Source organism: Pristiophorus japonicus, unplaced genomic scaffold (genome assembly GCF_044704955.1).
Source record: "Pristiophorus japonicus isolate sPriJap1 unplaced genomic scaffold, sPriJap1.hap1 HAP1_SCAFFOLD_113, whole genome shotgun sequence".
Taxonomy (NCBI): Eukaryota; Metazoa; Chordata; class Chondrichthyes; family Pristiophoridae; genus Pristiophorus; species Pristiophorus japonicus.
The window spans coordinates 485,197-496,321 of NW_027250788.1; the positions used below are offsets into that span (position 1 = coordinate 485,197).

Consider the following 11,125-nt stretch of genomic DNA (forward strand, 5'->3'; position numbering starts at 1 on the left):
ATTCTACATGGTTACAGCTTGTACTATTACAAGGTGTGCCACCAGAGGGCACTGCAGTGGGAGACTTGTAGCTTACCTGCACAGGTGTGCCTGGCCTAGTATAAAAGGCAGGCCACCAATAAAGGTTATCAATAAAGGACTCAGGTCACTGCAGTTAAAAAACGACACATTGTCTCGTGGAGTCATTATCAGAGCATTTGAAGGTATTACAAGGGAGCCCAAAGCCTCAGAAACTGGAAATTCTACCAGAGCGTCGAAGTCATGCTGTAGGTGCCTGGGACAACACATTGCTCAAAGTTGTCCACACGTGAAGACAGAGTGTTTCTTCGACAGAAAGACTGGGCATCTTACGAAGGCATGCCGCCTGAATGGTAAACCTGTTGTTAAAGCTATGAGTCCAGCGTTCAAAGCTCTGAGTCGAAATCCCAAGAGACTTCATTGTATGGAAGACCAACATCAGGACGAGGAGATGTTAGAGTTACACATCATCAGGAGCACGAGTTTAACGGACAGTGATTCGTAAAGCATTTAAATCCACATAGATGTTGCTGGATTCAAGATACCAATGGAAATTGACACGGGTGCATCCGTGATTGTAATACTGGAGTCACTGTACCGCGACAAATTGCGTGATTTCCAACTGGAGAAACCCAAGATAGAGCTGCCAGGCTACTCGGGAGAGTAAATTCCTGTGGTTGGTCATATCACTGTACCAATCGGTGAAATATAAAGATTAATTTCAGAACTTGCCTCGAATAGTAGTGAAAACTGACAAGTCTGCCTTACAAGGAAGAAATTGATTAAGCTCAATGAAGCTGGATTGTAGTCAGATTTTCTGTGTGGAAGCGAGATTTTCATCAACGGATGAGGTTGTCAAGAAGTATCCAAAGGTGTTCTGCGAAACGGACAGGCCGATCCAAGGCTTCATGGCGAGTGTCAGGGTACAGAAGGACGCTAGATTGCTTTACGACAAGCCCCGTTCCGTACCATATGCACTCAAGGAGAAAGTTGAGCATGAACTCAAAAAACTAGAATGTGTTAACCATTACACTGCGGAAACATCTCCACTTTCAGCACCAGATTAACAAAATTAAACCCAATGAGATCGGGAGAAAAGTTCCTCACATGCTCAGGGCAAAATAAATAATTGTCGTTCTACAAAAGAATGAACAAATTTCAGCACCAGGTCAGAATGAAATGTTCAAAGAGCAGGTGGACTGCTGAATCGCACTTTTAAGGAGTTGGTGGTGACAAAGCAAATGGGTTCTGCCTCATTATTCAATATAAGAAATGTATGCAATAGGATTCGAACACTGTCTATAGTGACCTGAACACATCACCTTGGACCACTCGGCCATCATTACAATTCAGTGCTGTGTCGCCACCTGCAGGTCGATTTTGAACTTTTGTGTCCTGTCACATGAAATAAATCAGGGCAACAGGCGGTTCTCTGCCTGACATCGGGGAAAGAGTGAGACAGACCTTGGAGCAAGGGTCTGGTTATTGTCAAACAGCAAATGAAATATTAATTCTGGAAGAATAACATTGAAACGAAATGTGATCCTGACACCCAGAAACAAGTGCTAAGGCAAAAGGTGAAATGCTGCATCCCTTCCTGCAAAAAATTCCTTTCACAAACATTTCTCTGAACAAAACGGCACAAAAAAAAAATGTTCCTTTCAAAGTCATTAAACTCCCGAATTTCCACGCCCCGCAACTCTCCTGAATCAGATGCCTCAAGTTTTGCCGACTCCATCCATATCCCTTTGCTCCAAGGTCTGTCTCCCTGTTTCCCCGGTGTCAGGCAGAGATCCGCCTGCTGCCCTCATTTATTTCACTCTCTATGAATCTCTCTAATATTCCAACAGCAGCCATGGTTGTGTGAAGCTTTGTATTCTGTTAATCGTCGCCAATTGTTGTGAAAAGTAGAACACCAGGAGGCTGAGTACTGTGAGCTAAACTTAGTGTGATCTTAGTCTTCTTTATTACAACTCCAGAGTGCCTGAACAACATGGCAGCCAACTTTTATACTGGCCCTGCAGGTGTGGGCAGGTGACCATTCGGACTCCAACAGTCACGCCCTCTGTTGGCAAGTATGACATAGTTACATACTTCACATAATTGTTATCGTTAAGAAGTTATAATTCCAATGAATGCCTGAATCATCAGAAAGGAGCCTGGTTTGTAGGACAAGTCTACATATCAGGAAGGAGTGTAGTTAGATGACAAGGCAAGCGATACTCTGATGATAAGTTTGGAGACTAAAAAGAGTAATTACTGGAAACACTGAGCAGGCCAAGCAGCATCTGTGGAGAGAGAAACAGTGTTAACGTTTCAGGTTAATGACCTTCCATCAGAAGTTGGGCAGTTGTGTTAGGTAATGATATTAAAAGTTTCAATTTCACGAAGCAGGGGTAAGGAAAAGATATAAAATGTGGCATTTGGAACAGATAGTTTAGAATCCGATTAATGTTTGATCAATGTGTACACCGAGCTTGGAACTGTAACGTGTTTGAGTTATTCGGCTAACATTCGCAAAGTTTGGGTGTAAGTACTATTAAGTGTATGTTTAATTATTGTCTGCTTAATAACTCTGACATTTAATGTTGCGGACCCTATTCCTGCACTGCGTGTGTTCCAGCTCTGTTTGGAGCACCGATCCCTTCTATCCGTCGCTTAAAGGGACAGTTGGATTCACCGTTTCTTTGTTTGGTGAAATTTAAAAGATTGAAAGCGGCGCACATCAACCTGGTCACCTTCTCACTAACCGCTACACGCTGCTCCCGTGAGATGGAAGCACAGTTACTGTTACAAGCTTGAACGCAGGTACAAGCAGAACTCATTCATAGAAAGTCCAAGTCCCTGAGGCACCTGATTTTTTACACCAAACTCCTTCGCAAAGAGTTGCGGTTCGTGTGGGGTGATATGGGCACATCTTTCCCCACACGACAACACTTCAAACATAACGTAACGGATGCAAAGCGCTTTGGGGCGTCATGAGTTCCTGAAAGGTGTTGCAGAAATGCAAGTCCTTCTGTGCAAAAGTTTGATGCAATTTCAAAATTCTTGGGTAAACCGAGGGCTTGTCTGGGATGTGAACCCGGGACCTCTCGCAAATTTCAAGCAATAACCCCGAAGCGAGAATCCCCTAGACCAACGAGCCAACTGTTCGATAAATGTGGAGATAAGGTGTAACCATTATTGAAACATTTTTAGTGTGTTGCTATTCTTGATCGGAGGAGCACATGAGATGGAATCAGTGACTTTGCTTTTACGACCTGTCTTCTGAAGCACCGCACTGTCCAACACCGACAGTCAATGAGCTGTTGGGACGTTAGTGTATCCAGGCTGTGGCTGGTCACCCCGAGCACAGAAAAGGGGTTTCTGCATTACTTCTGGGTGGGGACAATATCTTTCCCGTTCTCTCTTCCTGTTGTCTATAACCCTGTGCTTTGGTTTCTCTATTTATTCCCGTGTCTCAGTTTCTAGTGTTTAAAAGGGAACAAAAGATGAAATGTGTGTCACTGTGGAACAATTTATCTCACACAAAGTTAGACACACTACCGTGGGCAGCACGAGGTCTAAGTAGGTAGCCGTTGAAATTCAGGTTCACATATAAATATATATAAATATATCGACATGTATCGTAACTGTTCACTGGTGGTTGAGCGGTTAAGACTCGGCGGACCAACCTGGTTTCAATCCTCAATCAATTCATCGCATAAAAATAATTGAGGTCTTTGAGACGATTAATAATTGCTGTAACCACCATGAATACAAATACTTTCTGTGATAGACCGAGTTTACAGAATATTTGGCTTCTCCTGCCCTTTGCCGGGCACGTATTCGGGTTTAATTTTGTAAACTGGGTGAGTTCACTGATCGCGGATAGAAAGGTAGGAGCCTCTGTGGCCCCATTGTGAGGATGTGGAAGTAAACACGGTGGCTGGGTGATCCCTGACATTTCTGTAAAGGGCAGCGGAGGAGAAGGATTGAGAACTTTCAGTGTGGGACAGAAGTTGTTTCAGGTGAGCCGACACACAATGCCGATCAGCACAGAGGAAGCTCACTGGTCACCTCCCCTCTGTTGGCGTTATTGTACCAGAGGTTTCTGTAGTGTATTGGTTATCACGTTTGCTTTACACGGGGAAAGTCCCTGGTTTAATCACGTGTTTCGTCTCCTGGCAAATGCTGCCTTACCTGCTGAGATTTCCAGCATTTGCTATTTATTCTCCTGGTAAAAGGGCTCCCTTATTCCTTAATTGCACTTTATTTCACTTCAATAAATAGATAACTTTGACTGAGAGAAAACGGATCCACCGGGGACCTTTTGCGTGTGAGGCCAACGTGATATCCGCTGTACTGCAGCCCATCAAAGGGTGAGAAACCACTGAACAAAAAGGATGAGCTGGTCATCGTCAAACCCTCCTTTCTTATTCAACAGTGGCATGAACGGGAGTCAGACGCCACAAAGTTTAATTAAAGACACAAATACAAGTAACACTTGCAAATCTTTTCAGTGTAAAATTCTCTCACTTTATTTGAAATCCGACAGCATTGAATCTGAAAATACGCACGGTGGGATTTTACCTTCACGACTGATTTTATTTTGTGTGCACGAAAGGAAAAACCGGTGCTGCTAAATTTGATAAAAGTTGCCCCAGATCCCTGAAGACTTTGAACCAGAAAGCTAAAATATAGTGAGTAAAATGGGATATGGCTTTCGAGTTAAGATGTAAAGCACAGGCCAAATGATTGAAGTATGGAATGTCCCTGAGTTAGCATTTGTTTGATTGTGCAAAAGAAGGTGAGGGGTTAATTAATGATGGTTTCCCGTGAAAGCAAGAGAAAGGTTTTCGAGCAAACCATTCGGTGACTGTCCGGTGAGCGCTGTTTGTGATACCTGGTGGGAATGGGCGGGGATGTTAAAGCCCCTTATAATGCAGAACCTTCATACAGACGAACATCTCCAGCTCACTGTGTAGGTCTCATGGTGCAACGGTAGTGTGTCTGATTCCAAATTAGAAGGTTGCGTTTTCAAATCACGTTAGGGTCAGTGTTTTTTTTGGATATTTTTCTTCCAGAATTAATATTTAATTTGCTGTTTGACAATAACCAGAACCTTGCTGTAATGTCTGTCTCATTGTTTCCCCGGTGTCAGTCAGAGATACGCCTGCTGCCCTTATTTATTTCATGTGACATGACACAAAAGTTCAAAATCAACCTGCAGGTGGCCACACCAAGCACTGCATAGTCTGGATAGCCGAGCAGTCTAAGGTGCTGTGTTCACATTGCAGTTTTCTCTGAAGGTGAGGGTTCGAATCCCACTTGTGACTTTTCTGATCTTTAAGCGGAACCCATTTGTTTTGTCATCACCAACTCCTTAAAAGTGCAATTCAGCAGTCCACGTGCTCGCTTAACATTCCCTCTGAATTCGTGCTGAAGTTTGTTCATTCTTTTGTGGACCATCAATCAGATATTTTGCCCTGAGCATGTGAGGAACTTTTATCCCGATCTCATTGGGTTTAATTTTGATAATCTGGTGCTGAAAGTGGAGATGTTTCCGAAGTGTAACGGTTAACACGTTCGCCTCACACGCGAAAGCACCTCGGACGGAAATATTTTCTGGAGCTTTATCATGCATGTTCAGAGAAGAGTTTGTTCTCCTGTGAAAGGTCAAGAGATCAAAAGAACGTAAGAGTTAGGAACAGGAGTCAGCTATTCGGCCCATTTTCAAGTTTTCAAGATCTTTCCGCCCGGTTTCGGACCGGGGACCTTTCGTGTGTGAGGCGAATATGATAACTACTACACTTCGGAAACACTATGATAGAATCTATCACAGGATAAAACCACAGCTCTAACCTACACAGCTAGCCGAGAATTCAGGAACTTGTTTCAAGAGAATAGAATGAGGGTGCTATATTTCAGAAGGCTGTAAGTGTGGCCTTCGACAGCGTGGACCATTTTCCACGCCTCGGGAACCTACTATCAACAAGGGCAGACATCGAAGACGAGGTTCAACACCGCCTCCAGTGTGCCAGCACAGCCTTCGATCACCTGAGGAGGAGAGTGTTTGAAGACCAGGACCTCAAATCTGGCACCAAGCTTATGGTGTGCAGGGCGGTGGTGATAACTGCCCCGCGGTATGGAACCGAGACATGGACTATATACAGCAGACATCTCAAATCACTGGAGAAATACCACCAGGGCTGTCTCCGCAAGATCCTGCAAATCCCCTGGGAGGACAGACGCACCAACATCAGTGTTCTCGATCAGGCCAACATCCCCAGCATTGAAGCACTGACCACACTCGACCAGCTCCGTTGGGCTTGCCACATTGTCCACATGCCCAACACGAGACTCTCTAAGCAAACGCTCCACTCAGAACTCCGATACGGTAAGCGAGCCCCAGGTGGGCAGAAGAAACGTTTCGGGCACACCCTCAAAGCCTCCCTGATAAAATGCAACATCCCCACCGGCATCTGGGAGTCCTTGTTCCTCGGGTTGAGTTGCCTGTGCTGCATGATCCGTGCCGGATCGATCATCCTCTGCCACGTGGTATGTCACAGCACGTTTGCACATTCACTGGAGGTACCCCATCGCTGTGCAGCCTTTGCACACGTAGTGCTTGAATCGATATTGATGGGCCCGATGATTATCCCCGCAGCACCAACACGGTGCTAATAGATTCACATCGATCCCCGATGGCGGACTCTGAGTCATCACAGGTCTTGCAACCACAGACGTATAGACCCTGCCATATGCAGTTCGGCCTGCTAGCGACATCATTTTATGCACAGTACTTGCCGATGAGCTTCGATGTTGAGAAGATATCTGTTTGGTGTTATCGTCCGTGGCCATGCATGCCTGGGCGATCGCGATGGCCCTGCTCTGGTCTCGGGTTTCAGCAGCCAGCAACTTTCGAAGAATGACCTCGTGGCTGATGCCCAGCACGTAAAAGTACCACAGCATTTGCACCCAACGCAGCTCCAAAATAGCAAAGTCCCGCGAGCTGTCTCAGGTCGGTGAAATAATCCGCCAGGTCCTGGTCCCCGGAGCGATGGTGCGTGTAAAAACGATATCGGGCCATGAGGATACTCTCCTTCGGCTTTAGGTAGTCCCAAACCAGTGTGCACAACGCTGAATATTCCTTCTCCTTTGGTTTTGTCGGTGTGAGCAGATTCTTGATGAGGCTGTATATTTTCGGCCCACAGTAGGTGAGGAGAACCGCCCTGTGCTCCCCCACGTTAGTGTCTCCTTCCAGCTCGTTGGCCACAAAGTACAGGTCGAGCTGCTCGACGAAGGCTTCCCAATCATCATCCTCTTTGGATCTCTCTAATATTCCAACAGCAGCCATGGTTGCGTGAAAATTCGAATTCTGTTACTCGTCGCCAATTGTTGTGCAGAGAAAAACTCACCGAGGCTGAGTTCTGTGAGCTAAATTTAGTGTGATCTTAGTCTTCTTTATTACAACTGCAGTGTGCCTGAACTACATGGCAGCCAACCTTTTATACTGGCCCTGTTCGTGTGGGCAGGTGACAATTAGGACTCCAACAGTCGCGCGCTCTGGTGGCAAGTATTACATCGTTACATACTTCACATAATTGTTATCATTAAGAAGTTAGAATTCCAATGAATGCCTGAATCATCCGAAAGGAGCCTGGTTTGTAGGACAAGGCTACATATCAGGAAGGAGTGTAGTTAGAGGACAAGGGAAGTGATATTCTGATTATAAGTTTGGAGAATAAAAAGAGTAAATGCTGGAAACACTGAGCAGGTCAGGCAGCATCTGTGGAGAGAGAAACAGAGTTAACGTTTCAGGTTAATGACCTTCCATCAGAAGTTGGGCACTTGTGTTCGGTAATACTATTAAAAGTTTAAATTGTCACGTAGCAGGGGTAAGGAAAAGATATAAAATGTGCCATTTGGAACAGATAGTTTAGAATCCGATTAATGTTTGATCAATTTGGACACCGAGCTGGAAACTGCAACGTGTTTGAGTTCTTCGGCTAACATTCGCATGGTTTGTCTGTAAGTACTGTTAAGTGTATGTTTAATTATTGCCTGCTTAATAACTTTGACATTTAATGTTGCGGACCCTATTCCTGCACTGTGCGTGTTCCAGCTCTGTTTGGAGCAGCGATCCCTTCAATCCGTCGCTTACAGGGACAGTTGGATTCACCGTTTCTTTGTTTGGTGAAATTTCAAAGATTGAAAGCGGCGCACATCAACCTGGTCACCTACTCACTAACCGCTACACACTGATCCCGTGAGATGGAAGCCCAGTTACTGTTTCAATCTTGAACGCAGGTACAAGCAAAACTCATTCACAGAAAGTCCAAGTCCCTGAGGCACCTGATTATTTGCACCGAACTCCTTCGCAAAGAGTTGCAGTTCGTGTGGGGTGATTTTGGCACATCTTTCCCCACAATACAACACTTCAACACTTCAAACATAACTCAACGGCTATAAAGCGCTTTGGGGCGTCATGAGTTCCTGAAAAGTGTTGAAGAAATGCAAGACCTTCTTTGCAAAAGTTCGATGCAATTTCAAAATTCTTGGTTAAATTGAGGGCTCGTCCAGGATTTGAATCCGGTACCTCTCGCAAATTTCACGTATCAACCCCGAAAAAATTATCATAACCCTAGACCAACGAGCCAACTGTGCAGCAAATGTGAAGATAAGGTGTAACCATTATTGGAGCATTTTTAATGTGTTGCTCTTCTTGATTGGAGGAGCACATGAGACGGAATCAGTGACTTTGCTTTTTCGAGTTGTCCTCTGAAGCACCGCACAGTCCCACTCCGACAGTCAATGAGCTGTTGGGACGTTAGTGTATCCAGGCTGTGGGTGGTCCCTCCGATCGCAGCAGAGGGGTTTCTGCATTTGTTCTGGGTGGGGACAGTATTTTTCCCCTTCTCTCTTCCTCTTGTCTATAACCCTGTGCTTTCGTTTCTCTATTCATTCCCCTGTCTCAGTTTCTAGTGTTTAAAAGTGAACAAAAGATGAGATGGGTGTCACTGTGGAACAATTTCTCTCACTCAAAGTTAGACACACTACCGTTGCACCACGAGGTCTAGGTAGGTAGCCGTTGATATTCAGGGTCATATATAAATATATATATGTATATCGACATGTATCGGAACTGTTCCCTGGTGGTCGAGCGGTTAAGACCCGCCGGACTAACCTGCTTTCAATCCTCGATCAATTCATCGCATAAAAATAATTGAGGTCTGTGAGACGATTAATAATTCCTGTAATCACCATAAATACCAATACTGTCATGTATCTCACACTACTGTACATAACTGTACCTTACCATGCCATACATGACTGTAACCAGAGATGACCTGTAACCACAAACTTACCTTACCACCAGGGGTGCATTTGCAGGAGACACTGGATACCTTTCCCAGACAGGTATACAAGGATAGGTCTCAGGCAAGTGTGGCATTCGAGAGCTGTGTAATAAAGGTGCAGGTCCAGAGTGAACTTGACTTCAGTATGTGCCTCGTGTGAGTCTGTATTACAGGGTCAGGACTTTTCAGTGGCGACGAGTTACGGGATTACAGAATCCACATAATGGCGTCCAACGGCTCAGATGAAAAATACAATGCTGGAGATAATTGGGAGGACTTTATAGAAAGGCTCCAGTAAAGCTTTGTAACCAAAGACTGGTTCGGCGACAATAAGGCAGACAAGAGAAGAGCCCATCTCTTGACCAGCTGCGGCTCGAAAACATACGCTTTAATGAAGGACCTGCTGGCACACGAGAAACCAGCAAGCAAGCCGTTTGAAGAATTGATCACACTGGTAAGAGACCACCTGAAGCCAGCAAGCAGCCTACACATGCAAGCTACCTCGGACCCGTGCCAAAGCTCCCCGTACATCGAGCACAGGCTCAGGAAAACCCCGGGGGAGAGGATATCCCGGTAACTGGGCCTTCCAGCTACACTGAACAAGTGCCCGTTTTGAAACTTTCCAGTGTAATAACTTGCAACTTGAACATCCAACAGTCAGGATGGCCGAGCGGTCTAAGGCGTTGGTTCAGGTCACTGTCTCCTCTGGAGGCGTGGGTTCAAATCCCAATCCTGACATTCAGTGTTTTAATGACAAACTCATTTGTTTGGACACCACTCTGAATTGCTTTGGGACATCCATCGAACTGAATAAAATGACGCATTTCAATTACAAACAGTGATATCAAAGTTACATCTCACACCGGGAATCGATCCTGGGTGGCTGCAGCGAATGGAATGGTTTTGCGAAGCATTGCAATGTGCCCTCGAAATATCTCGCACTGCTCATTTAAAACACGGTTAAAATTTGTTTCAGTGCATAAGAAGGCAGGCTCGAAGCGCCAAATGGCCGACTCCTGCTCCTGGTTTTTGTGTTATTATACAGAGCATAGAATAAATGATTAAATGATCAACTCTCCCTCAGTTCGCATTTCTTTCATTGTGCAAAAGAAGATTATGGGTTTATTAATGATGTTTTCCTGTGAAAGCACCAAAAAAGTTTAAGGAAAATAATTCATCCAACGTGGGGTTTGAACTCACAACCCTGAGATTAACAGTCTCATACTCTACCGACTGAGCTAGTCAGGACTGCGTAAGTTGCATCTTCCTGTCACTGATCGTTGCCAGGGATCTATTGGCTCTGCACCATGGGTTTATCTCGAAATTCAAACCTCGAAACTGGTTCTCCTGATTTCCAAGCCCCTTGTATTGCAGAAACTTCATTTCGACGAACATCTCCACCGCACTGTTTAGGCCTCGTGGCGCAACGGTAGTGTGTCTGACGGTAAATCCGTAGATTTTGTGTTCCAATCAGGTCGGGGTCACTGTTCTTTCAGACATTTGTTTTCCAGAATTAATAGTTCCTTTGCTGTTTGGCAATAACCAGACCCTTGCTCCAAGGTCTCTCTCACTATTTTCCCGGTGTCAGGCAGAGATACGCCTGCTGCCCTCATTTATTTCACATAAAAGGACACAAAAGTTCAACATCAACCTGCAGGTGGCCACACACAGCACTGAATAGTCAGAATGGTCTGACTATTATCCCTACCACAGTGGATAACCTCATATTTCCCACATTATACTCCACCTGACAAATTACTGCCCAG

General features: G+C 45.1%; 1 non-coding gene across 1 annotated transcript; it reads right to left on the minus strand.

Annotated features, from left to right (window-relative positions):
- Positions 1 to 10,532: 10,532 nt before the first annotated feature.
- On the minus strand, positions 10,533 to 10,607 carry trnan-guu (transfer RNA asparagine (anticodon GUU)). Its single transcript has one exon. It is a non-coding gene; the product is annotated as a tRNA-Asn (tRNA).
- Between the last annotated feature and the right edge of the window lie 518 nt (positions 10,608 to 11,125).